The 22750-nt window shown below is 39.7% G+C and overlaps 1 protein-coding gene across 1 annotated transcript in view; it reads left to right on the forward strand.

The window, feature by feature from the left end:
- Positions 1-3290: 3290 nt before the first annotated feature.
- ATF7IP (activating transcription factor 7 interacting protein) overlaps positions 3291-22750 on the forward strand; it is a 103649-nt gene continuing 84189 nt past the window's right edge. The window contains exon 1 of the mRNA XM_030445148.1: positions 3291-3367. The gene's annotated coding sequence lies outside the window, so the exon portion shown is untranslated. The remainder of the gene's footprint in view (positions 3368-22750) is intronic.

The following is a 22750-nucleotide window of genomic DNA, read 5'->3' on the forward strand; positions in this document are numbered from 1 at the left end:
TCTAGGAGAGTCTCTTCCATAATGTTCCAAGGCACAGAGGTGAGGCCAACAGGCTGGCGGTTTCCATGGTCCACCTTTCTACTTTTTTTTAAAATGGGTGCTATGTTTCCCTTTTTTCCAGTCACTGGGGACTTCACCCCACTTCCATGACTTTTTATATATCACGGAGAGCGACTTGGCAACTCCTGGCTCTGGGATGTATGTCATCAGGTCCCATGGACTTACTTATTCAGGTTCCCCAGATGATCACAGATCTGATCTTCTCTTAGCCTCTGGTCTTTTTCAGAGCCTTTGCTCTCCCAGTCCCTCTTCTAGTCCCTTGCAGTCCATCAATTTGAGAGATGAGGGAAGAGGGGATGCCTGTGAAGACTGAGGAAAAAAAGCTGCTGAGTACCTCAAGCTAATAATAGCTGCAAACAATCTAAATGCAAACATTTTAAGGTGATAAAACCTTCTTCGTTCTTCCTTTAGGTGTACAAAATGCATTGCAGTGAACAAAATACTATATTGCTGTAATGGCTTCTGTACTAAATTAAATTTGAAATACCACCAATTGTTATTCAAAGAGATTGCTGTACTAATCCCAGTCTTTTGAAAACATGCATATTTTAACCACAAAGCATTCATCCCTGATTGACCCTCAAAGAATGTATATTCATAGACTCTTCGAAAATGCCCACTTCTGGATAGTTCTAGCCTATTCTTTCTGACTGCCTTCTTGTCCTCTGACTGTACCAAAAAGCTCAGAAGACTCAACTTAAATTCAAGTCTCCCTTTTTCCAAGACAACACATTCCAGTATTGCACTGCAGCTTCGTAAAGCTAGCTATGAAAATTTAAGAAATTACCATTGCAGGTATCTGCCACACTTTCTCTTAGAAATTGTCATGCCTGTAGCAAAGAAGGCAGAGCAAGGTTTATGTTCACATTGTGGCAGTTCAAATTCCCAGGCTGGTACACCTGCTTAAAGCACTTTTGCAGATGTGTCTGCACAGTTTTGTGGGCAGAACTTCTTCTATTTTGGCTGTGCAATGGAAGCTTGTAGCACTCTTACAATGGCTGTGTCATTTTGCAGCCCAGAAAGCCAACTGGGTCCTGGGCAGCATCAAAAGAAGCAGTCGGTCGAGGGAGGTGATTCTCTCTCTCTGCTCTGCTCTGCTCTCTGGAGCACTGTGCCCAGTTCTGGAGAACTCAACATAAGAAGGACGTATAGCTCCTTGAGTGTGTCCAGAGGAGAGCCACAAAAATGATGAGAGGGATGGAGCAGCTCCCCATGAAGACAGAGGAGGTTTGGGTTGTTCAGCCTGGAGAAAAGGAGGCTCCGAGGTGACCTTAAAGCAGCTTTCAAATATCTGGGGAGCCTACAAGAAAGCTGGGGTAGGGCTTTTTGTGTGGGTGTGTAGCAAAAGGACATGGGACAATGGTTTAAAACTTGAACAGGGGAGATTTAGGTTAGACCTTAGGAAAATCTAAGGTTAGACCTTTCTTCTGAGGGTGGTGAGATGCTGTAACAGGTTACCCAGGGAAGTTGTGTCTGTCTTCTCCCTGGAAGTGTTCAAGTCCAGGTTGGATAGGGCTTGGAGCAACCTGGTCTGGTGGGAGGTGTCCCTGCCCATGGCACGAGGTTTGGAACTAGATCATCTTTAAGATCCCCACCAACCCAAACTATTTTATGATTCTATGATTCCATAGGTATTGTTTCAGACCATAAAGGAACAGATCATCCTGTTGGTCAGTCTGGTCTACATGCAATGAAAAAAACCTTAATTTTTAGCTTGATCTCAAAGTTGAAAAATAAGGTTGCTACTTCGCATGCCTTCAGTAGGAAGAACATGAACTTTATTAACCTTAATAAGGAAGAAACAGGACTCTCCATTACAGGTTTAATAGGTGACTGATACTTGAATGTCAGCATTAGATTAGCACAGGCGGCATATAAGCCTTTTGGCAGAAAACTCCATTTGTCCTTCAGTGCTCTTGAATCTTTTTGCGTACCTGAGGATAGAGTTTCTCTACTGGACCTGACCTGTACTTTGTGGGATGGAGCAGCTGTTGGTCCTGCCTTTGGCTGTAGTACAAAGGGTGTCAAGTTCTGGCTCAGAATGAAGCAGGTTCCCATCTTTTTCTCCCTCTCCCACCCGTGAGTGAGAAACGGAAGGGTGGGTGGGAAGTGGCCACATGCAGGTTTTACCCGCAGCTCACCCACTATAAGGCATGATCCACTTAAAACACAGCCAATTATATTGTTTTATTGAAGCCCAAAGCTGGTTATTATAAAAAGCCTAAACTTCTGCTTTTGGGGCAGCCTCTTGTAGAGAAAACTTGAAGTCCCCTCATGCAGCCCAGAACCTGGGAGGAGTGGTAAGGGCAACGATGCCGAAAGCTGAGAACGCAGGTCTAAATCACAGCTGCCGGGTGGGCAAGCTTACAAAAGTGCCAGAGGCCTGCAAGAGCCACTACTTAGCCCACAGCCTCCGTGGCGGGAAGGAGAGAGGGAAGGAGACAAGGAATGGCGGAGGGCAGAACTGCCCGGCTGCCCCCGCCCTACCCCGGGGCCTCGCCCAGGGCCTCGCCCGGAGTCTCGCCCGCCGCAGCGCCCCCTGGCGGCCACGGCGGCAGCGCCCTCATGGAGTCCCCGTCGCGTCGCAGCGAATCAGAGTCCACCACCTCCCTCCAAGGGGCGGAGCCACCCGCTCATTTAAATAACTCGGCGGCTGATTTGCATGCGGCCGAGGTGTCTGGCCCGGGGATTGGCCGGCTCCGAGGCAGCCCCCACCGCCGGCCCCCGAGCCCACAAAAGGGGCGGGGTCAGAGGAGAGAGGGGAGGGGACACGGGGCTGATTTGCATAACGGCCCGGCGCGTGCGGCGGGGGTAGGCGGTGTTGGTGCCCGGAGTGGGTTCCGATTTTGAATCTGCGGCGGCAGCACCGGTGAGGGCGGGAGCGGCGGCGGCGGTCGCCGAGCGGTGAGGCGGGAGCGGCTGCCGGGGCCCCGGGGACACAGGTACCGTAAACGGCCCTTCCGAGGCGCGAGCGAGCCGGGCTGCGGCGGCACTTTTTGCGTGGAACGCTGCCCCGCGCGGCGGCGGCGGCAGCGGCGTCGGTAGCAGCGCGCATGCTCCGGGGCTGCAGCTCTTGCACACACACCGCTGCGCACGCCCCGCTCCCGCCCGCCGGGTGGGGAGCGCGGCGCAGCAGCCCCGCGCGCGCTGCATGGGAGCACGTGACCCGGCTCCAGTGCAGGCGGCGGCGCGCATGCGCGGTGTTGTTTTCGCGCAGAGGTGGCAGCAGTTGGGGAGCGGGAAGCGGGGCGGTGTCTTCCTTTGCGCCCCTCCCCGGGGGTAGTGGGACCCCCGTGGCGGGTCACAGGTAGGTCTCGGCGTGAGAGTTAGGGTGCAGGGTGGGGGTGCTCCGCTGTGTCTTAAAGATGCAGCGAACTGGGTGACACCAGGCAGCTGTCTGGCTGCCTTCTGCCTTACGCATCGGTGAGGTGGAGGCGCCTCACAGGGCGGGTGTTTGGGTGGGGCAGAGGTGCGTCAGGCGTCTTGGCGCCTCGAAAGGGTTTCCTTGCTCTTTGGGAATGGCGTGACCTGGGTGGTGCTTCACGCAACCAGTGGACATCCTAGCAGGTGCAGCAGGTGTGGATGGTGAGCATCGCGGTTGATGCGCTGCAGAAGCAAGAAAAAACTTTTTCTCGTTGTTGCGCTCAGTAGAGCGCTGGTGAACTTAAGAGTAATGTTTCAGAAATGTATGGACAGCGTATGCGACTAGAAACTGGGGCTTCTCAGTGCAGGAAAGAAAAAACCAAGTAAAGGCCTAAGGCCTTTCTAATCTGCCCAACCAGGGCATATTGGCTACTCCTGGTTGTTGTGGAAGCCCACATCAAACGAAATGGCAACAGTTAACAGTTTAGGTAGTATGGTTACAGAAAGAAGGTACTTCTGGTTGTCTTGCTTTCATTGAATTTAAGTATTTAAAATATTGAAACTGTATTAATGATTAAGCGTTTCATATTTTAATTCTGATGTGGAGTCCATGAGAGTTTTAGCGTTGTCAAACATTTTTTTCTTCTAAGATATGCATGTAGTTCTTATTATCGTAATACTTTTCTTATTATCGTAATACTTGACAGATATCAGTGGAAAAGGCCTAGTTTGGAATAATGTTTTTGTCACATTAACAATCTTCCTGAAATAAATTATGTATTTTAATTGTGAGTGATCCTTAGCACAAATAGAGTTATTGGACGAAATTGTTGATGGAAAAATAGTCTCTTAAAGAGTTGAACAGCTCAGCCCAGATTACGCAAACAAATACAGTATCATTATAAATAAGTTTATTGGAATTTGTATCTGCAAGATCGCTAGGTTCTACAAGCTTGCTATTTTGCTCTCTTTTGCAAGTGAAAATATATTTGGGTCACTACCTATTACACCAGTTCTAATGCCAAGTATTTTACGTTAGCTTTTTAAAAATAGTAGAAACTGGTTAGCTTCTACTTAAATCTGAAATTAAAATGTTAAATATGAATTCTGTACACAAGCAGTGGGTTTTGTTGTAAAAAACAAGTCTTTTTCTGATTAGGTCTTGTTTGGTGCAATGCTACAGGAAGGTGTGAAGAAAAGTAATTGCTTTAATATTAAGAATTCTTAAGATGAAAAAAACAATGCAAAAAACATTGCTATTTGATATGCAGTCTCTCAGTAGATAATTTCTCAGTTTTCAGATCTGTGAAAGGGGCTAATGGGTAGTTTTCAGGCCCATCATAAAATGAATTCACCAGTGACTGTATGAGAACTTTTGCAACTAATGAATCGTAGCAGTTAAACCCACTATTTTTATTCCTCAAGTTTAGCAATTATCTTACTGCTTTATATGCTCTAGAACTATCAAATCAAATTCTTGTTCATGTTCTTGTTGCTCTGCTCTTAGCTTAGTAGATTTACAATGCTGGTTGAAATAAAAGGCTTTTTTTCATCTCCAGCCTTGCTACCAAATGTGGCAGCACTGAACTGATGCTTCCTCTGATGATACATAACAGGGTTGTATTTTGCTGTATGGGTTACTTTAACGAGACTGTCTTGAGTGTTGTATAGGCAAGAAATTGATCACACTTAGAAAAGTTGATTCACAGAAGGATACAGTATCTGTATATCTCATTTGAAACAACAATTTTCCTGCTTTTGAGGGAGCTCTTTAATTCTCATTTCCTGTCCCTTATGAAGTCTGCTTCCAATAAGGTACTGAACCAAATAGCATGCATGCTGTACTCTGTGGTGTTTATTGTCCTTCTTTAGCTTTTCAGGGCTTCTTAGAACCTCAACTTTAACTGTAGTATGTTAGTTTCTCTGTAAAGGGCTCCATTAATAATGCTTCTAGAATTTGGGGCATAAATAATTGCAGGAAATATGGTCTACTATAGACACTTGCTTTCCCACCAGCATGGAAGGTGGTTTGGGTAGTGAAGAGACTGGTTAGTCTATGAAAATAGTGTAATTTCAAATACTAATTTTACACAATCTGTTGAGAACAGAAGAAACAGTTTACATGTAAAAAAAATGTTAAAATCCTCTTTTGGTAATTTATTCCTAATTAGTAACTAAGTTCTCGTTTTCATTGTGTTTGGTTGTGATTTTTAGGAGAGGGCATTAGGGTTATTAATGAAATGGAGATTATAAGGCCAAAAGATACTTTACCAGGATGTTGATGTTATGTAAACAGTTTGAAAATTTAATGTCTCCACCTAGTGGTTTTCTTATATTGGGTGCTAGTTATATGTTTATGCTATGAGTTTATTTTGGAAATTACTGCAGTGACACAGAGGAGCATTGCAGTTTTCGTAAGAGTTATTAGCTGAGGAAAATAACTTGAGAATTATTCAATGATTGTGAGGGTTTACTTTGTTTTTTCTTCCCCAGTATATATTTTGCATAGCATTTCTCTTAAATGAAATCTAAAGTTGTTAACATTTTTCAGTAAAATCTGTAGCTGGACTGTTCTCTTCAGTATGTGACATTACTTTCAAAGATTTACGTACACACAGAAAGCAAATGGGAACTCATAAGATGGCCAACACAAATGATGCTTTCAGGATATGTATTTGTAACTCTGGTATTTTAGTTATACTCATCGCACTATATGAAAAAGCACTCTCATGTTTCCACCATATTGTAGGAAATTATGTTCATCAAGCAGCAGTGGCTTTTCCAAATACGGCATGGAAACTGAGGAAATATTATTGACTGGGGTTCTTCTTCCTTTCTTTAAAAAACAATCCAACCAGTGAAAACCAGAACAAAAGCCCAACAAACACAAGTAAATAAATATATATTTATTTTTTTTTAAATTTCTTGACAGATCATTACAGAAGCAGGAGAAAGTAAGACTGTTCTCTAAAGAGAACCAGCTGTTGATAAGTTGGACTGTTACAAAATGTCTTAATCTCTGAATGGAATTTAGGTATGAATTGCATAATACTAGATATTTAAAACTACTGTAGGTCGTCTTTTGGATAGTAAAGCTGGTGGCTGATCCCAAAGAATAACTGTTAGGTCTTCTAGCGTTGAGATTTTCAGTTGGGAGGATCTAGAGCATAGTTTCTGTCAGCCTTTGAGTTCTGGTTATCTTTTTCACAGCAAAATTGTCTATGAAGTTGTAGAATCTTAATTTTCATTCACCTGAAGAGGTTTTGTGCAGCATTCATAGTGTGTTCAGGTGTCTGAACTTTTTTGTTTGCAGTTTTTTGATAATGTTTTTTTTCTTCCCTATTTCTCTGGTAATGGGAGTCAGAAAATCCTTGCAGAATGTTTTAAGTCTCAGGAAGCATCTGATCATTAGAGTCATTATTAGTCTACACAACAAACTATGAAAATGAGACAGAGACAGAAAATAATATTATCCAAAACTGGATCTGCAGAATGCATGAGTTGTTTGGGGTTTGTTTTGCTTGTTCTGGTTGGTTGTTTTTTTGTTTTGGTTTGTTTTTTTAAGAATGATAAAGAGTGAACTAAACCAATAAATTCTCCAGCTTTTCAGTATATAAGAAACTGAATTGTGATTCAGAAATGGGAGTCTTTGAGTTTTTTCTGTCTCCTACTTCATATTCTGGTTTTAGTTAGTGTTCTAGTACTTACCTCTGTTCTGTCTTGCTTATTTGTGTGGATCCATATGCTTGTAAATCCCAAAGATGAGAGTAGCATTTCAGCTACACTCAACTCTTATGTGGCTTTAATGTTTCCACTTGAGGTTATGTTCCTATTAAACAAAAACCAGAAAGATGTTAGTGAAAAATGCCAATATGAAACTTAAAAAATTAATGAATAGAGTTATTAAATGGCATTTCATAATTCCACCAATAAGGCAAATATATTTAACAAATAAACATTTTTTTTTGCATAAGTAGAAAATTCGCTGTAAAGCAGGTGAGTGACAGACAAAACTGCTTAGTTCTGCCACAGCACTGCCTATTCTAACAGAAATTTGCTCATCATTTACCACAGATACAGTAGCAAATTTTATGCGATCATTGTTTGTCAATTGGTCTATCCTTCATAATTCTTGAAAGATTTGTTAATTTTCTATATGGTTGACAGAGCAGTAAGTATCAAAGGTAACAAAATCTTGAAAATTTTGTGAAAACAAGCAGCTGGGGTGAGGAGAGTTGAGGCTACCATTGATCCTGGTGAGGGACCTTGGCATTCATACGTTGTTTAGGGGGATATCTTGGTGTCAGTCAGGACATGGGTGTTGTCTGTCAGAAGAGGCTGTCACATCAGCACACAGCTTTGCACTAGATGTGGTCGTGCACTGACTTGCCCAGTGTAGTAAGGCCCTGATGATACCCTGAGGCCATGTTGATAAAAACTAGTAAGACAGAACTTACATATCTGCAGGAAATGGGGTATCATTAGTTCCCCTGCTCACTCATTATTTTATTTAGTATCACTGGCATAAACTCTTGAAATAAAATCACCAGTGTATTTAATAGCAAGTCTTCCCTCACTCCACAGTTTTCCCCGTCTATTTTTTTATTTTATTTTTTTTAGTAATTTCTTGGTGGTGTACATGAAGGCGTAATAGTAACTATTCCTAAATGACTGATCCTCAGTTGTATGTCAGCTTCCATCAAATCAGTGTGGAGGAGTTCAGAACACTTATGTATGTATGTGATATAAATGTCCTTCAGGTTCCCTTGAAATTTATGAGTGACTTCAAAAAAACCAAACCAAAACAATACACAAGCCTCTCTCCCCCCTGCTATGTTCTTTACAGTGTTTTATTTTGAAGCTATACCATGTTATAAATGACAAATCTACACTCATACAGTACCAGATCTTATTTCTCCCAGTAACAAACATCAAGTCATGTAATATCTTAGCAAATAGGATGGCTGTGTGCAAAGAACATTTTAAAAAATAATTTGTTTTCAATTAGTTGTTTTGTAAGTAAATCAATAGTGCTTATTAGCTTGGATATTTTTAAGACAGGGAAAATGCTTTTCTCTTAGTGATAGAATTTTTGAAAATGCTCTTAATGTAAATCAAGTTACAGGTCAAGTTACAGGTTTTATGAATTATATGATTGTGGATATGTCAGCTAACTGTTAAAATAACCTGCATACTTGCTCTGTCACTTTGTGCTATCCTAAGCATTACCTTTGATTTCACAATACCATAAAGAAGGGGGGGGGGAAAAAAAAAAAGGCAAAAAAACCCCACAAAAGTTCCTTCTACCTTTGCCTCTGACATGCTGACTTATTGCAGTTTCTGGAAGGTCATTTAAAAAAGATGTTGCTATCTGGATTTTTTTACATGCATTTAAAAAGTGTTTAGTAGCAAACTAGCACACAAACGTAAGTGCTTGCTGACTTCAAGCAATACATTGAAAATTGTCTTTATTTGTTCTTTGATCATGTGGCTTGCAACTATAGGAGTACCTCGAATGTTTTGCAAACTTTGACTTCCTGGACTGTAATTCTTGTCTCATGATCATCCTGGACTTTTCTTTTTTTTCCTCAGGTAGTTTAAGTAGTTTCTATCTGCTAAGTTATTGCAGTCCAGAGTGACAGCAGAGGATGTTTCTTGAAGTCAGCTTACTGGCCTGTGTTAATACAAGAATAAAGGTTTCAGTTGATGCTCTATTGAGACTTCAGTTCAGATGCATGCAAACAGTAGTAGTCTCCCATTAATTTTTTCACTGTAAAATGCGTTCTGCCCATTTAATGTTAAATAGCATACAAAAAAAAAAAAAAAGGAGGGTAAATGAGAAAAGTGCCTAAGCTGTGCTTTGTACACAAGGAAATGTGAATGATGTGTTGCAGATTGATTTCTGATCTTATAATTTGAGCAAAATAAATTATTTATGCTTTGGCTGCTTTTTTACCGCCCTTTTAATGTGAAATGGCATAAACCCCTGCCTGAAAGTCCAGAATTTCTGCCTCCCTTTGAGTCTCCAGGGTAGGATCCCTAGTTATAAAGTGTCACTCTAGCTAATGATACTTAAGAGGTGTGTGTAGGGGTAATATTACTCCTAGAAGGCAACAATTAGAGAAATAACAGAGTACCACTCTGAGTTTCTTGCTTGATGTTCATGAGAAGGTTGGAAAATGGAAGCTCTGTGTAAAAATTTAACTCATGACTAGATAAATTGAACTTGCTGAAATGATAGAGTAGTGTGTTGGAATGTCATTAAAAGTGAGAAGAGTTAAGGCTGGAGTTTTTACTATGCATTTTAAAGGAATTTAAACATAATAGGTTAATTTTAAATTCCATTCTTTATATTTAAAAAGCCCAGTTTTCTTATTTCTATTTTTAGGAAACCTGTACAGATGCATTAAGTAGCAGTAAGAAATTGCAGTCCCATGCTGATACAGGAATTCCACATTAGTATAGGTTCGCTTCAATATTTCCTGGACTAAAGCATTTTCAGATCGGTTACTTCACTCTTATTTTGGTGTTTGATTCAATTTTATGATTTATTTTAAAATGATTTTGGTTAATATTTTCAACATGTTAACACATATATGTATATTAACTGAAATGAAGTGAATTATTGAGTAAATGCATATTGCTTCCTAACATTCAGCTAGATTTTTTTGCAGCTAGGTATCTGTATTACCATATCAGTATCTCTGCCTGTTCATGAAGCTTTCTGACAAGGTAAGACGATGGACTGCAGCAACTGGAATTCTGTTTTTTCTGGCTCAGTGGAAGTATCCTCTGATTTATTTTTTTTTCTAATCAAACCTATTTAAAGTAATTGACTTTCCGTATATTAATGTAGATTTCTTTTGATGGAGAAATTTTGTAGGTGTGCTAACCTCTTCTCTATTAAAAACATTGCTAGTGTGCAAATCAAAGTGTTTGTACTCCTTATATAAACCAAATACTGAGTCTGAATTTTTAAATGTTAGAAGTTACTGTAAACCTTTGAAGTTGTCAGTGTTCTATGTATGAAGCTCAGAGTAAGCAATGTGGAGTTAAAACTGACTAGTAGAAAACATTTCAAGTTGTAAGCTTGATGTTTTGTGGGGTTTTTTTTCTTGATTATTTATTTATTATTTTTAGAAATAGGTCTTGGTGAAGAAAAGCTTCAGGGTAGTGGGTAATGTTGAACTAACTGTCATTGGTCGCCAGACTTTACAAATTTGAGAGACTTTTCTTTTGGGTATTTGAACATCAAGCATATTTTAATTTAAACCTCTGAATCTGTACAGTATTATAAAAAATAGTAATAGTCTAAGTAGTTGCTTACATGTATTTGGCATGTGCTTTCTTGTATTGCATAACATTTTTCCTTTTGTCCTTGTAGTAGTGAGGTAGTGTATTTCAACATTTTTAAAGTTCAAAATACTAAATGGGGTGCTGATGAGTGCATCAGACATCTACTGCTGGCATGTGATTAATCAATCCTGAAATAACTACCTAGAGCTGGCAACAGACATGCACAGTTACATAAGTTTAGGCATTTTCATAAAAGAAGTAGATGGAGGGCATATTCCCCCATTTTGGAGGGAGGGGGGAGCTTACCGTGTTGGGCTAATTTTGGATCACAAAAGTAATTTTTTGGTAGATAAGAATTAATACTGATTTTCTTCAGGACAGCCCCATGTGCTCTTGAAATTACTTTGTTTTAAATAGCTGTATTGTGATTTTGTAGAAGAGGGGTACATGGGGATGTGAAGGGGATACATGGAGGAGCTCCCTCTAGAACTGATCCACCATTTTCTAGAAGAGAGCATGGGATTGGTGTTAAGGAACAGATTCTAGATAAGAGCCTGTATTACATTTACTTCTGCTTGTATTAAAATTGTGTATTTGTTTGACAAGCCCTCTGTCTCCCCGCCACCAGGATTCCACAAAATAGTTCTTTAGGAACAAACGACTCAGTATTGTTACAAGAAAATTCTAGCAAAATTGTTGAAGGTATTCTCGATCTGTCTTGTCTTCAAAAAACTTACCCAATATGCACCATGACTTAGGAGGAATTGGTTACCTGGAGTGTTCTTGGGGGTTTTTGCTAAGCTTTGTTGTTTATAAAGTGAATTTTGTTTGCCCCTCCCCCCCCCTAACTAATGTTTAATTAGTTGGACAAATAATGTTTAATTGGGCAAATAATGATACAGATCATTTTAGAAAACATTGGTTCTGTAAAAAGCTATAGATTTTCTTAAGGGCTTTGAGAAAAAAACAAAAAAACAAAAAAATCCCCACAACTGAAATGGGGCTCCAAAAAGTATTCCCTAATGTCGATCAGTCTGTGCGTGATCTGGCTCTGTAGCTGTGGCTGTTAATATGTGACATGGATTTTAAACTGCCTGGAGTTGGGAGGGACTTGAAGTATGTGACACAAATCCTGTATCACAGACCTAGCAGGGCTGCCTCTCCTTGGTCTTTGGTTTATTTTAGTTTTTCTCTTTACCAGCGGGTGCCTGGGAGTAGCTGCAGTGTTGCAGCAGTGCATTAACCATTTCCTGCCTCTCAGGAGGAAACTATTCCCCTGGCCTCTCTCTGCCTGTGCAGTTCGAGGCAGTGTGGTGAAGAGGGAGGGGCTTTGCTGTATAAGTAAATAAATGCTTTATCCACTGCTGGGTTGTCACTGAGTGCACACGGCAGCCATCTTAATCACGTTTTTAGTGCAGCTGAGGCAGTGCACTTTTAAAATGGCTGACGAGGTGTTCTCATTGCGGCAGCTTAGCGTCACTGTATGCAAATGAGCGGAGCTGTTGGTATCACATGCTCCAGACATCAAGAGGTAAGCACCAGCTCTGCTTTGCTGAGAAACATTTTCAGACTCTGTTCAGGCAAAATTAACTCATTCGGAGCTGTATAAAGTATCTTGAAATAATGTCCTTTTTTTGTCAACAAGAGGGTGGGGGTTTGTGTGTGTTTCTTTTTTTTTCTTCCCACCCCCTCCCCTCACGGAATTAATTCTCTGTTCCTTCTCAATTACAGGATAGATTGGGTGGGACAGGGAGGTCAAAGGTCATACACAGATGTCTTGCTAACGGAATTATTTCTTTTTGGCTTACCTTCCTTACCAGGCCAGAAGAGGCTTCACTTTATGGTGCCCAACTAAAACAGTAGATAACCTCGTTATGAACTTCGTTACATTTTTGTAACCGAGTGGTTAGGTTTACATTTGGTTACAATATTTTACACATTTAACTTTTCTCCAACAGTAAATAACTATAAAACCTGCATAATACACTGGAATAGCAGTGATTATGTAAATTAACTGTTTTGCAGGTAGCAGTTATTTGCTACATAAACTAGTATAAATTGTGCAGAAGTACTACAGATGATAGAATGAAAGTCTCAAAGGAAAATTATGCTTTTAATTCTTTTGCATAATTTTATTGAAATCTGAATTTCAAAGTGGTAGTGGTTTCCTGTGGCCTAGTCTCTTCCTGTGTGTTACTGGTTAGTGGCCCTAGCAATCTGTCATGCTCAACACTCATTAAAAAGTACTTGATAGGTGTCACTTCCATGGCGGAGAGCAGAAGTAGAGGAGGAGAAAGGAGACATTTTTCCTTACAACTCACTCATTTTCTTGTTTTGTCTCAAATACCTAGTTCATGTCTTTATGGGATGCTACACTAGATATGAGTTAATATTAGAAGAGTGAAATAGGGAGTTCCATGGAGTTTTCCAGAAACATGAGGAGCACCAGAAAAAATGGGTACTCACCAGGATGTAACTTAAGAGTATTTTCCTGTGTGAAGTTGAACTTAGTGCAAAGGATGTGCAAATCAGTAATAGAGACCAGAAAGTTTAGTATTTTTGTCCGACAATTCGGTGCTTAGCATAATAAAAAAAACAGTTCATGGTTAAATCAGTTTTAAAATATGTATTCCCATAAGTGATCATTCTATAGTTAATGACAATATACAGTTTATAATGAAATTAAGTATTCTGAGTAGATAGTATACATCAGATTTCTCAGTTTCTCATTTTTTTCATGTTTACTGTGTGCATTTGATACAAAGAAATAAAATAAACCCCAAGCAAACAAAAAAATCCACCACACCAAAACCCAGTAGAATACAGGATTGTAAGCCCTGATTGATTGGTGATGACAGCTGACTCTAAATTTGTGTCACTGGTCATACTGTTTTCAGAGTTTAGAATAAAAGATCAGTGACAGGATTAATCTGAATATCTTTTCATAGGTGATGAAATACAGGTCCGTAGGTAGGTTTATTACTTGTTTTATTGCTAGCTGAATTTTGTTTAGTGGACTTGATTTAGGGCATATTTTAGTTCGTAGTGCCTTTTCTGATTAAGATAGTTAAGATTCTGAGAACATTTGGGAACTTTAAAATGTCTTAGAACTCAAACAACGAATCCTACTTTATCTTAATAAAATGAAGTTTGGCCGTACATTCATTCACCTCATCTAATCAATGTAGATTAATAATGAATTGAGATTTCCTTCTTCCTGTGCCTCAAACTTGCGGGTTTTCTGCAAGATACTCTTGAGTCAAGTAATCCTGACCCGAGTCTTACAAATTATTACTGAGGTTTTGTTTGTGTGGTTTTTAGTCGGTTATTGTTGTTGATTAGTTCCAGATGTTAATAGCTCATATTGTTCAAAGCAAGCAGAAACAATTCATTGAGATCACCCAGCTCCTAGTCATTGAAGAAGATAAAATTTTCTGTTTAAAACGTACTTTACCATACACATCCTGTGGTGGTTTTGTTGATTATTTTTTTTTGTACTGTGGTTTTTTCAGTGCTTTAATTTATTGTTTTTTAAGGACCATATGCAAATCTTGTAAAACAGTAGGCATGTAAAAACTGGTGAGTTCTATTGGTTCTGTTGCTTTGGGGTTTTTGTTATTGTTTCCTCTTTAATGGAAACAGAAAAAGTAACGTATTTTTTGACATCCATTAAAAGGAGTGGTTCTTCATGCCTTTAATAATTAGAGTTGTTTTAGAACCTTTGTTATCTTTTATGTTTTCGTGAGCTGACTAAGCTTAATCCAGTTTTACAGAAAAGGCACGGGGAGATTGCCAGAGTTCAGAGGAAAGCTCTTGTCTGAATTTCTTCCTTTTGGTTTTGGTTTACTGTGCTCTTTAACAGGACATATTGAAAAACAGTATAATTCTTGAAAGTGCTGTACAAAATGACTGGCCTAGCAGGGAGCTGTAGTGTTTTGTTATAGTAAACTGGGTGGGTGGTGTGGTTTGGGGTGGGAGGTTTTTTTGGTGGTGGTTTTCTTTTTTCTGTATTAAAATGGTTGTTGGTTTTGAAACTTGTGTTGCATATGGAACACAACCCCATTTCCAGAAGTCCAGGTACACTGTAGTACTTCCTTCATAATACTGGTAGCTGACAGCATGGTCTCTCCTCTGTTTCCCCCCCATCACATTAACAGTTTGTTCTTTAATAGTCAAAAAGAAAATTAAACCCAGCAATTTACGTGCATTCACCAGGCACTTGATGATAAAAAAATAATACATGTCTGTCTTAAATACATGAATTTGATATGCACAATTTGAATTAGAAAGTTATGTATAATGAATTAACAAATACAACTGATTTAATTGTTACACATTTTTTATGTGCAATGCATTGTCAGATTTTGCTCAGTGTTGCAGTTGTCTGCATTTTCTCCACATTTGAGACCTGCTGCAGTCTCAAACACAACTGTGACTTTCAAAGAGAAATACCCAACAATTGTTGCACATTTTTTATAATGCAATTTTTTGCAAATCGTGTATTTGATTTTAAGAAAATTATTCCACTTTATTTTCATTTGTGCTCTTAACTGAGTAGTTTTTCAATACTAAATCCTACTTGCTTGGAATCACTCTGACATGACTTGATTATTTATGTTCCTTTTAAAATTTAGAATGGTCTTAATTTGCACAGCTGTATACCCTATTTTGGTAGCAAACAATTTCAGGCAGGATTTGAAAGAAATTGGAATGAACTGCTGAATTAATGCAATGCTGTTTAATGAATGTAAATCACTTTCAACCAGCTGACTTGTTTGGATCTTTAGGTACTAAATAAATAGTTACCAAGCACTTACTGTTTTGAACCTTAAATAATGAATCGCATTATGACTTACACAAGTTATATTGGACATTTATTTTTAGCTGTAGACTTTCTCGAATGTGGTGTCTTCAAAGGAATTATGAGCAAGGCATGTGTGTTTTTTCTGCATCCCCTTGATTTGCAGGTTAAGATGTCACCTTTTCAGTATTTGTTTAGTAAATTACAAAATTCTCCCTGTAAATTCAAGTGAGCAAAATTTGTTTCTTTTAGAAGTTGATAAGGAGTCAAACAGTATTTTACCTTTGTAAAAGAAAGGGAGTGCTACATTAGACTCTGGTCTTACTGCCAGCCAGTTACCCGTATTGAACATTTTCTCATCCCTTTTCTTTAGTAGAAAAGCAGATAAAACCAGTGTCAGCTTTCCCAGTCCTCACTTCCCCCTCCTTTCCCCTCTCCCTGTTTCCTGCCTTCCCTTCTTCTGTTCATGCAGACTTCTGCTGCACAGAATCTTGAAAAGGCACACTGGCTAAGGTAATGGGCCAAGTTCTCTACTTAAACTTCACTTTCAGCGCCTTTCAAAAACCGATGTGAAAAAACCCTGGGAACTGCCGAATTTCTGGGTGACTCTTAGGAGTATGGTTAGTTCTGTTTCATGCTTTGGTTAAGTCGAAGTGTAAAGAGTATTTTGGACTTCGATCTGTTGCCTACAGAAGGCCCAAGACCTTTCATTTAATTTTGTTCTGTGGTGGGTGTTCCTTCCTTTTCTTGATCAAACCACTAGTGACAGATTTAATCATTATTATTTTCTTTTAAAAATTCTTATTTTGAGTAAGTTTTGTCAATTAAATGCGTTCATTTCTAACTGTGTTGAGTTAGGCAAATGGCTTTGTGGCAGACTTTGGTGTCTTTCTTTTCTGGATCAACAGACATTTATTTAGGATTTGAGGATGTGGTCTTTGATACATAACAATTAAAACCATACAGCTAATGTTAATTATTTCAAATGCAGCTGTCCTTATTACTGGAACATCTGCTCTTTAAGGTCGTTTCCGATGAGAGGTTTTGTAATTGTTTGCATCTTGGGGGAAGACTCCCGTTATCTGGCTTTGACAAAGGCCAAGTCCTAGAAACTCCCGGGTGTTTCCGCTGACTGCAGGCTAAGTATGTGGGAAAGGCAGGCAGACATTTTGTCGTCTTCTGTTGAGGCAATCACTGGAGGATAGAATTTGAGTATGATATTGTTTATTCTCACGGATTAAATTCTTGAATTTAAAAAAACACACAAAACCAAACCAAAACAAAACCGTACCAAACAACCCAAACCAAGCAAAAACGCGAGCATAGACATAAAAAGTAAAAACACAAACTATCACCACCACCCCCAATCAATCACACCCCACACACACAACCCCCGCCAAGAAACAAAAAAATTAAAAAAAACCCCAAGAAAACCAAACCGAACAGCCCCCCCCAGACCCCCAAATATCCCGTGTTGTAAGCGGTCCCTGTGTCAGTGTGGGCTGGTGCCTGACCGGCAGGCGCTGCTGCAGCTGTTTGGGGCTCGGCGGGCGAGCCCTCGGGTTACTCTTATCTGCGAGGCCACCCCCGTGCCCTTCGTAACAGAGTCGCTGCGTTTCTCGCTGCCGAACCGATCGCTCCTCCTCCGTAGCAACGCTGCGCGTTTGAAATGGAGCTTTCTGCTCCTAGTCAGCTGGTGCGAGAGGCCAGGCGGCGCAGCGGGGGAAGGTGCAGGCGGGGGGGGTGTGGGTGTTTCTGCTTGAACGTTCTGGAAGTGGGGTGTTGCCTCCCCAAGAAGGCAGATGGAGAGCTGGCCCTCCGGGCAGCCAGCAAGCTCTGGCCTGGATTTCCCGAGGAGACTGGAGCCGAGGATAGAAAAGGTTCCAAGTACCGGCTTGTATTTTGCAGTATCTGCTTTATTGTGTTGCGAATTGTACTGTTATTTCTGTTATTTCTGGTATTTGTGTACAAGGCTGCAGAGCTGAGTAGGGGGGCGTGGCATTCTGTGGAAAACACGGCTTGGGTTCTTTTTGTTTGCTGTTTATAAAGCAGTGTTGGTGCTCTTTGATTTTTTTAAGCTCAGGCTGCTCATCGGATGATTCCTTCAGCAGATGACTACAGCAGTTGTGAAAGATGTATTCTGCACAGTGCTTAAATGTGCTAATATGCACAGATGTCTGAAAGCAAGATAAAAGATACATGTGATGTGAAAGAGCAGTACCGAACCACTGGTATAGTTAAGGGTTGTCGCTGTAACGTGATAGTCTTTCTAGAAAAGTAATAATTTCTCCTTTAGAAATCATCACTTTAGGCTTTTGGATACCATAGCTGAGGATGAATTGTTACAACGAATAATATGCATTACTAAATACTTTAAGACACAAAACCTGTAGCTTTACTGTAGATGAGGACTGTGTTATGCTGACATAATCTAGAACCAGACATGCAGCAAATTAGGCTCACACTGGAAAAGGGGAAATGTAAGGTAATCTGCCTATATACAGCCTTGACACTGCTGGCATTCTGAAGAACTAGAAGAGAGGCCCGTGGTGAAGAGCAGCCTTATGTCTGGAGGCAGCTCTGCCTTTGCCCTGCTGGGGATTGACAAGCATCACTCTCACCAGCACTTTGGATTTCCAGTAAATGGTGCCAGGCTGCAACCTACAGCATTGCTGCTAAGTGTGTAACTAGCCAAGCATTAGTGTGGGTTTAACTTAATTTTATTGAGGGTTTCACAAATTCATGTTTGTAGCTAGTGTAACAAATAGTATGTTTATTTACGTTGAGTTGTTTCATGCTCTGAGAATTTTTTAAAAAGGCAGAAAATGAGGAAAAAGGTGTTGGCAAATGATTCATAATTTTCCTGCACACACCTGGTTCCTCCCTGCCCTCCCCACCCCACCTCCCCACCCCCCCCCCCCCAAAAAAAAAAAAAAGTTACTTTTAGAATAAACATTTGTAAAATGTAATTTATTTATTGATGTACTTGAACCTTCACTGGAAGGAGAATTGTAATACTTAAGAAATTAACTGTTTGAAGTTAGAGTGAGGCTGAAATCCAAGCTTCTGCCTCCTTATGTCACTGTATCTTTTAGGTACTTGAAAAGATGAAGTGCAAAGCTCAAGCTCCGGATGACGGATATTTTTTCCTTCATTTGTCTAATGAGGAAATACTAAATGTGAAGTGGAAGCAGCAAATTAAATGGCCAGACATGTTACCTGTCAGCATTAAGTTAAAAATGAGTTTGTACTGCTTGGAGCTGAATGGTACTTATTTGTACAATACAAAACATTGGAAGAACCAGTTTAAGAAAAGCTGGTTTTTGAGCACTGAGCATACCCGTTTTTTCCAATTTTATTTTAGCTACTACAGGGCGCTCACCAGAATCCCTGGGAACTGTGAATCGCTGAGCAATATGTGGAACAGACTTCAAGGTGGATTTTTTTTTTTTTAAAGACTATAGTCAGTTTTCGTTTATATAAACAGTAAACGCAGCACTTGACTTTTGACATGGATCAGGATTATTAGCAAGCAAATAACTAGAGGATAGATACATTCTAGACCCCGTAGTGGTCTCTCGAGGGCGGGGGGAGGCTTTGCCCGGCAGTATCTCGCTGCAGTGTAGCCTTGAAATGAGGCCCCTTTTATGTAAATTTTTACTGGCGCCAGCGAGCTGTAACTGCAGTCTGGCCGTGCTTCGGCAGCAGCTAACATGTGGCATGGACTTCTGTGCACGGATTGCAGGAGCATTCGGGTTCCTGGATCCTAAGAGCCGTACTGCTGAATCTGAAAACACGTAAAAAGGAACCTGGGTGTAATTAGATTGCTATAGTAAGTGAAAATACCGAGGAAATGCTAGCTTTTTTTGTTTGTTTGTTTTTTGTTAGTGTGCTGCCTTTCACTGTGCCATAAGAAATTTATGCTTGTTGGTACTACTGTGTGGTATGTGGGAGGTTCTTCACTGCACATAGTTGCTGCAGTGCTAATAGTTGGCAGCACAGAAGGCAGTACAGAGTCCGACTGAAGGCAGTTGTGCTGTTCCCGTGGCGGCTGTGGCATGCTCAGGGAGCTGCAGGGACACTCCTGCCACAGTCAGCCACTTGTGTGAAGAAGTGGGAATAGCAGCAGGCTTGAACGAGCAGATGTAGGCTGCTAGCTGAGAGGTGCAACAGCACAGATCAGGCTGGCTTAGAAAGAGTACTCGTGCTGCTGTGTAAACAAAACGAGATCTTAGTATCAAGATGGCCGACCTGGAAGTGTACTCATGATACTTATGCAAATGAGCTGCATGTTAGTGGCTTATTCAGAGGAGGAAGCTCATTTTGCACGTGCCACCTTCTCCCCAGGTAAGAGAAGCAGCTCGTTCTAGTAATTTTTGTTTGAGAGGCCTGTGAAGTTATTTTTCCACTTAGATGCCCATCCCTCACTCTGGCATAATGCCAGCAATTAAATTTTAATATGAGGTGTTTTCAGAGAGGCCTGGAAATAATTTGTTCCTGCTGTAATTATTTTTGGGTTGCTGTTGTTACAGGTAATGTTAAGTAGCAAGCACTGTAAAATGTTTACTTAATTAAAATTGAAGACTTAAAAAAATGTTAGAAATGTGAGTATATAGGTTTTGCTGCTATTGTTTTTGTTTGGTTAAAAGCTCTTCTGTTTTACTTCTGTATTATTTTTGCTCCTCTAGTTGATGCACATGGAGACTTAGGAATACTGTGAGCTTACCCCTGAGAAGGGTGCAGAATTACAAAGGTTGAGTGCACCAATGGTGGTTTTTTGGCTTCATGGCATAATGAAGAAACTTCATTATCCTGATCGTAGTTTGAATTACCTTCTTGAGATTTGATGTTTAAATAACTGAGCATTGAACTGTTGTCCATGTACCTTTTAGTATAAATGCACATTTTCAAGCGTATATGTGTAAATTTTTTAAGATCTATTTATAAACAGGGAAACAGATCAGAATAAAATGTCTCTCACCTACCCCTCTGAGAAGACAGTAAACTTGCCTTTGAGCAGTGAATTTTAACTGAATAATGGTAATGCTAGTTACATAATATACTGTATTGTGGTTATGCATGTAGTGCATAAGCACTGCATAAGCAGATGTGCTGGTTCTAGACAAATGTATTTACATTGCTTTTATTCTACAAGGCAAAAAAGTTGTGACAGTATGGGAGACTGATAAGAGACGGTAAAAGAAAATCACTGGATCTTAGAGATAATTGGAGTTGCATGAACAGGCCAAGGAAAACATGGACCCTTAAAGGTAGACAGTAGCTGAAGATAGGGATGGGAAACTGGTGGTAGATGTGCTTGATCTTGTTGAGACAAAAATTAGATTAATTGAAGGGAATGAAACTAAAAAAGTGTAAGGACAAAGTAGGAAGACATTATTTCTATTTGAGCTTAAAATGTCAATGATAGGGACTAAATGTATGGCATCTGTTCTGAAATGAACTGCAGATTAAGGCAAATAGGGAAGATATAATTATGCTGTGAAATAAAACTGTAGTAGGTAGGTTGATTCTGAGGAGGGCAAAATTTAGTTATAATAGAGAAAGATATACTTCATTGATATGTCAGGGTGAAATGCTGCATGCCAGCAACTTGGTCCCAATGAGTTGGGTTTTGTACATATCTCGTTTAATTTGAAACTTTTAACCTTTTGGGGGTTTTTTTGTGATAAATCAAGATCTTATATGGGACACAGTTATGCTTGAGATATAAAATTCTGGTTATTTGTATACCCAGACCAGAAAAGTATCAGATTTGTGTCTGTGGGCACGTGAGAAATTATATTAATAGGTATATGGTAGATTTTCTCCTAAGAAATTACATTGAAATTACATAGAAATCACAATTAGCAACTACCAAAGTTGTCTGTAAAGGGCAAATTCTGTTACAACCAGTCTTGGTTTTATTGATATGTGAAGGGAGGAGCCCTGAATTGCTTCCTTCTTTTCTGTAGAGTGTGAGGATGAAGTGTGTAAGTAGAGGAGAAATGGAATAAAGAGGGGCATGAAAAATGTAGAAAGCTGATTATAAGCAACAAAATGTTCCTGAGAGAAAACCTTCACTTGTAAAGCAAAGGATAACAAAGGTGAGATTGTTAAAAATTGAGAGATAATTCTACGATTAATGTAGATGACAATGATAACATGATCCGTAGTGAAAGAGAAAAGGCAGAAGATTCCAGGAAGTATTTTTGGGTTTTCTTTTAGATGTAAGTGATACTACATTATAATGTCTCACAGTTGACTTAAGTACTCAAAATCTTAGGAGCTGGAAGGAAGATACTAAAAAGTCTGTGAGAGGCATTTCTTAACAAAGGCTACAAGCAGGCCTTTATAATCTTCACCCAGGAGTTCTAACAGAAACTTGAAAACTTTTGAAATAAGAAGGTCAAGCAGGATGACCTAGATCTGACTGTTTAGCCCCCTGTAAGTCCTGGATAAAAATGATGGAGGGACAACTGAGGGATTCAGTAAATAAGAAAGATGATTATCAGAATTAATGCTCAGGCAGCTCTATGGAAAGAAAGCTTAATTCAAAAAAAAAAAACCAAACCTAATTTAATTTGTTTTAGAATGAGGTTTTTAGGTCTAAATACCCAATACGTATAGTGCAACTATACCTTGATACACTCTTTTTCTTATTTAACAAACAATTCCCCACCACCTTTCCCAGCCCCCAAATGCTGTGTCTGTACAGTATTATGTTGATAAAAAAGTTTTTTAAAGCTTTTAAAAGCTGGGGTAGGATGCATGCTCTAAGCTGTTTCTTTACAGTAGGTATTGTAAAGCAGTTACTTTTGTTAACTTTCAGAGAGTAGAGAGATCAAGTCTTGGAGTTATCTGGACCATTTGCTTAGTGGGACCCACTCCAGCAATATAATACTGCACAGCAAAATCTCAAGTTGTACATTTAGAAACTGTATATTACAGGACATCTGCTCAACAGGAAGTCCTACCCTGGTGTTTAGTAGGGATCATAGAGATAAAAATGTGAGCTAAAGCCCCAAATAGAAAGTTAATGTAGAGGGGATGGAATTCTATTGAATACAGAGAAAGAGGAAGGAAGTCATCCACTACATTCATCATTAATACTGATCATGTGAGTTCCATATCAATACAGGTTACAGTCTTGTTGTTCAAAAGGGGTTTTTTTACAATGTTGAAAGATAAGGAAGGGTCCTACAAAAAAGGCACAAAAATCACTGGCTTAAG

Source organism: Calypte anna, chromosome 1 (genome assembly GCF_003957555.1).
Source record: "Calypte anna isolate BGI_N300 chromosome 1, bCalAnn1_v1.p, whole genome shotgun sequence".
NCBI lineage: Eukaryota > Metazoa > Chordata > Aves > Apodiformes > Trochilidae > Calypte > Calypte anna.